Source organism: Lynx canadensis, chromosome F2 (assembly GCF_007474595.2).
Source record: "Lynx canadensis isolate LIC74 chromosome F2, mLynCan4.pri.v2, whole genome shotgun sequence".
Lineage (NCBI taxonomy): Eukaryota > Metazoa > Chordata > Mammalia > Carnivora > Felidae > Lynx > Lynx canadensis.
In genome coordinates, this window is record NC_044320.2 from 20204867 (window position 1) to 20210866 (window position 6000).

A 6000-nucleotide genomic window follows, 5' to 3' on the forward strand; every position below is an offset into this window, starting at 1 on the left:
CATAACCTGAGCTGAAATTGAGTCAGACACTTAACCGACTGAGTCAACCAAGTGCCCCTATTACTGTTGCTTAAAAATCAGGACCTTATCCTGATAAGGGCTAATGAAGAATTATTTCTAAAAGATGTCATTACAAGTAATGCTCAATGTAAGAAATACAGGCGTATTCGTTTTTTAGGGCTGCTGTTAACAAAGTGCTGCAAGCTGAGTGGTTTAAGCAAACAAAAATTTACTTTTTCATAGTTCTGGAGGCTGGAAGTCTAAGACCAAGGTGTTGATAAAGCCATGCTTGCTCTGAAGACACCAGAAAAGGATCTATTCCAAGCCCCTCTCCTAGTTTCTGGTATTTGCTTGGCTTGTGACAGTACAACTCCAGTCTTCTCACAGCTTTCTCCCTGTGTGTTTCTCGATGTCCAAATGTTTCCCTTTTTATAAGCCTACCCATTCTTAGTGGATTAGGGCTGCCCCCCAATGATCTCATTTTAACTTGAATACCTCATATAATCCTATCTCTGAATATGGTTATGTTATAAGGTACTAGGATTTAGGACTTCAACATATGAATTTTTTTTTTTTTTTTGTCTGGAAAGACACAATTCAACCCCTAACAAAAGGTTTATCATATGACATAACTGGACCTTTTTATTAGCAATACGAAGAGAGGGAGGAAAGGGAACAGGCATTAATCGAATAGTCATTATGTGCAAAATAGGGTTGATCTCTTAAGTGTATCTTTTTTAAGCCTTAAGATAGCCCTGTGGCATGCCCATTTTGCAGACAAAGTACTTGAGGTTCAAAAAGATAAGCATTCTGTTTAACATCACTGTGAAGGTTAATTTTATGTATCAACTTGACTGCATCATAGAGTGCCCAAGTATTGGGCTAAACATTGTTTCTGGGCTGCATGTGTCACTGTTTCCAGAGGAGGTTAGCAGTGGAATCTGTAGACTGTGTCAAGCAGATTTCCCTCCCCAATCCAGGTAGGCCTCATCCACATCACTGAGGGTTTTACTAGAACAAAAAGGTAGAGGAAGGAAGAATTCCCTCTCTGCCTCATTGGTGAAACTGAGATTTCGGTCTTTTCCTGCACTTGGATTGGAGCCCACAGCATCATCTCCCTGGGTCTTGGGCCTTTGCACCTAGACTGAACTTAACACCATTACTTCCCTGATTCTCAGTCTTTTGGGCTTGGACTGAAACTATGCCACCAGCTTTCTCAGGCCTCCAGCTAGCAGATGGCAGATCATGGGACTTCTCAGCCTCCATAATCATGCGAGCCAATGTCTTATAACAAATCCTTCCATCTCTCAATTTAGAGATAATACTGATGTATACAGAATATGGATATCGATACAGACATATCTTGATGGTTCTGTTTCCTTGGAGAACTCTGATTAATAGTCACCAATTGAAAAAGGGACCAAAAAAGGAGTGCCGGGGTGGCTCAGTGGGCTAAGCGTTGGACTTCAGCTCAGGTCATGATCTCACAGTTCATGAGTTGGAGCCCCATGTCAGGTTCTGTGCTGACAGCTCAGATCCTGGAGCCTGCTTTGGATTCTGTGTCTCCCTCTCTCTCTACCGCTACCCTGCTAGCGCTCTGTTTCTCTCTGTATCTCTTAAAAATAAACATCAAAAAAAATGAAAAAAAAAAGAAAAAGGGACCAAAATAAGTCTAATACAAATCACTTCCCCAAATTCCTGCTTTTTAAAATGCTACTTGTCTTCCATAAAGGTGAATAAGCTTAAGCTTTGAAGATGCATTAATTTTCACATATTCTTAAAATGTCAAAATGGTTTCATTTGCCATATTAACAGTGATGGGATAATAGTGGGAATCCATAGAATGGTGTGAGCAACCTCAAATTCCACATCTATCATAACCAGACAAATGACATAGAGCAGAACACTCAATTTCAATTTCTATAAGTCATATAAAGTGAGTTTAGACTTGATATATAGTGTATTTTCTTAATTCTAAGATACTCTGAGAATAGGTGTTATTTAAGTTGTTTAGACTATTCTAAATCTATTTCATTTTTTTTTTCAAGCATTTCCTGGCAAACAGTGAAATACATTCATTACATTTATATGTAGAAATCCACTGGTAGCAGTTTGAAGCAAATAATAGTTCTTAGTACTTTTCCTTGGGATAGCCTATGCCTATTTTTTCCAACCTCTCCCTCGCCCCTTCCCCTTTTTTTTAGTTCAACAATTCATAGAGACTTCCAGAGAAGATGGCAGAGTAAACTCACTCATCCCACAGATACATCTAGATACACTCAGTTTAAATAACCCAGAAAATGACCCAAAGACTGGTAGAACAGACTCTCCCCAGCTAGATGTAGAGAAGAGGCAACATTGAAGAGGGTGGGAAGGGCAGAGACATGGTCAGAAGCCAAACAGACCCCCAGTACTATCTGTGAGAGGGAGGAACACCACAGGTGTGAAGAGGGGGGAGGACCAGATCCCACCCCAGGCACCCCAGGCATGGGGAACTTGCAGGAAAAACAGAGGGACACAATTTCATGAGTTCTTTACTCAGCTACATGCAAAAGAGTGAAACTGGACCACTTTCTTACAGCATACACAAAAATAGATGCAAAATGGATTAAAGACATACATGTGAGACTTGAAACCATAAAAATCCTACGAGAGAGCACAGGCAGTAATTTCTCTGACATCAGCCATCGCAGGTCTTTCTAGATATTACTCCTGAAGCAAGGGGCATGAGCAGCATGGAGTCTGCTTAAGATTCTCTCTCTCTCCCTCTGCCCCTCCCCTGCTCTTTCTCAAAATAAATAAATAAATAAATAACCTTTAAAAAATAAATAAAATAGAATAGGTCAGGTGATTGGATAAATGAAAAGAAGTGGTCAAATTATGTTAAGTGTATTCATTTTAGTGTGTGAATAATATACCTAATGCCCAGACAGATACCTAATGCCCCAAAGAATTTCTACTGAGATGTAAAACAATTCAATTGTTTTCTTTTTAGAAAAACATGGTTTGGAAATAGACAATAAAACCTATCAAGTTTTCAGCAGGTATAAAATTGGAAGAAGTTAATGGTAACTCTAAAAAGACAGGACTTAGTGACTGGCTTATGAAACTGTCTCTGTAATTCCACATTTTCCTGAATGTTTTTGTCTTCCTCTTCCCAAGGCATTGAAATTTCAGGCTTGGTTTTGTGCTTGTCTGAATAAAACATTCCACTAAAGTGAATGATATGTGATATTTCCCCACTCTTATTCTTTGACCCGTTTTTCATGGGGTTGAATGGTGAGCCCATGAAAAATACGCCCACAACTTAATCCCTAGAACTTGTAAATGTGATCTTAGTTGGCAAAAGTGTCTTTGCAGATGTAATTAAGCTAAGGCTTTCAAGAGGGAATAATCTTGTATTATCTGGGTGATGGTGACAAGTGTCCTTAGGAGACACCCACAGGAGGGACATAGGGACAAAAGGAGAAGGTCATGTGAAGACAGAGTCTGGAGAGGCTGAAATTATGCAGCTGAGGAACACTGGGAGCCACCAGAAACTAGAAGAGACAAGGAAGGGTCCTCTTAAACCTTCAGAAGGAATGCAGCTCTGCTGATGCCTTGATTCACTTCAGGCCTTCAGAACTGTGAGTTCATAAATTTTTCTTCTTTTTAATAATTTTTTTAATGTTTAATTATTTTGGGGGGGGAGAGAGAGAGAGAGAGAGAGAGCATGAGTGGGGGAGGAGCAGAGAGAGAGAGAGGGAGACATAGAATCCCACGCAGGCTCCACACATACTGTCAGCACACAGCCTGGTGTTGGGCTTGAACCCATGAACTGTGAGGTCATGACCTGAGCTGAAATAAAGAGTTGGATGCTCAACTGACTGAGCCACCCAGGTGCCCCCTCAAATTTTCTTGTTTTAAGCCATCACATTTGTGGTAATTTGTTACAAGAGCCCTAGGGAATTAATACACCATTCTTATGATATTCATATACAGTTACTGGAAGGAATGACACATCAAAACGTTTACTCAGTGCCTGACAGAGACCGAGCAACATCTATTCTTGTGCATTTAGTTGTCATGCATCCAGCTTATGTGATATCTGGAGGGAGATGAAATACATATGAAACCAGCACATCCTAGGCAGAACTCAGGCTATCTTCAGGATGGCAACAAAATGACACACTCCTCTCCTGAAGGAATCTCCTGACAAATTGCTATACTTCCATTTTGGGCTTGGTTTTGTATGTGTCCATTCACATAAGCATCTTATTGGACTCAGGTTCTCTCTTGTGAGTTAATGCAATTGAATGCAGTTTGTAAAAAAATGGGAATTAGTAGAATAGCTTTTAAAATGACATATAGTTAGGAAACAACATGCTAACAAACACACTCATAAAATTATTTTATTATCGTTCGCTTTTTAAATTTCATATTTATAAAAGCATATTTTTAAAAAATGGTTTTAACTGGCTTCTGAGATTAAATAGAAACCTCCTACTGTTCCCATCCCATTCTTGATTCTTACTTCTGTAAGAAAATTATTTTAATAATTGTAATGCTTCTTCTTTTATCTCTTCCATATTTTAAAATAAATTTATGCTAATGTTCTTGATTTTTATTTGTTTCAATTTGGATACTCATTGTCTTCTTAATATGGAAAATGGAGATTTTTTTTCTCTTTCATTCTTAGCCCTACACCCCCCTCCATACACATTTCCTTTCTTTCTCTTGGTAATTTAATAATGTTATCATTTAATATAATATTCAATTTTTATATCATAAGGATGCTATAACAATTATTCATGCCGAATCACATGGTGCATTATGATTACATTCTGTTTCTTGTACTAATTTTGTTTTCACAAGGTTTAATAATTGGGTTGTTTTCTTTTGCATAGCTTTCAATGTACCAATCCCACAATAACTACTAATTCTTTGAGATTTGTCAGTTCTGTGGAAAATGCAAAATGTCCAATTAGTTTTCATTGCTTTTCTAAGAAATACTTATTCTGGAACACTCATGCTTTTTGCTGCATCTGGACTGGATATTCTTTAGGCTTCTGGTAGAGCTATTCAATTGGGATGGGTCTTTGCCATTGTTTAGCAATCTGTTACAGCTCCTTTTCCTGTATCCACCTCTTTTTTTTTCTGGTTTCATAGTTGGTTTCTTTTCTCATTTTATGGTAGCATAAGTAATTTCTTATAAAGCATGTAGCTGTATATACATTTTTGAGATAGTGCACATCTGAAAATATGATAACTGTACCTCCAAATTATGACTATTTTGGCTGGGTATAGAATAAAACTTGTAGAAGAAAACATAGTAGAAGATCATTGTGACCTTGGGTTAGGGAAAAATTTCTTAGATATTGCACCCAAGCCATGGTTCATAAAAAAAAATTTGATAAATCATACCAATTCAAAAGGTAAAATATTTATGCTTCAAACACACACACACACATGCACGCACACATCTTTAAGGAAAAAAAAACAGACAAATCACAGACTGGAAGAAAATATTTGCAAATCATACATCCAATAAAGGACTTTTATCTAACTCAATAATAAGAATACTAATGACTAAGAAACATGACCTAAGTACTTGAACAGACACATCTACAAAGAAGATGAATAGCTAATATACGTAGGAAAAGATGCCCTATGTCATCATTTATTAAATCACAATGAGATACCACTACACACAGAGGAGACTAGTCAGAATACTAAAGAATGTGACAAGAGTAAATGTTGGCTAATAAACTGGAACTCTGATATACTGTTGGTATGGATGTAAAGTGGTACAGTCACTTTAGAAAGCAGTTTGGCAGTTTCTTAAGAAATTAGTGTAAACTTAAAATATAACCCAACAATTCAACTCTTAGATATCCAACCAAGAGAAATTAAAAAGTGTGTCCACACAAACACTTGTACATGAATGTTCATAATAGTATTACTCTTAGTAGTAAAACACTGGAAACAATACACATGTCCATCAGGCAGTGAATGCATTTT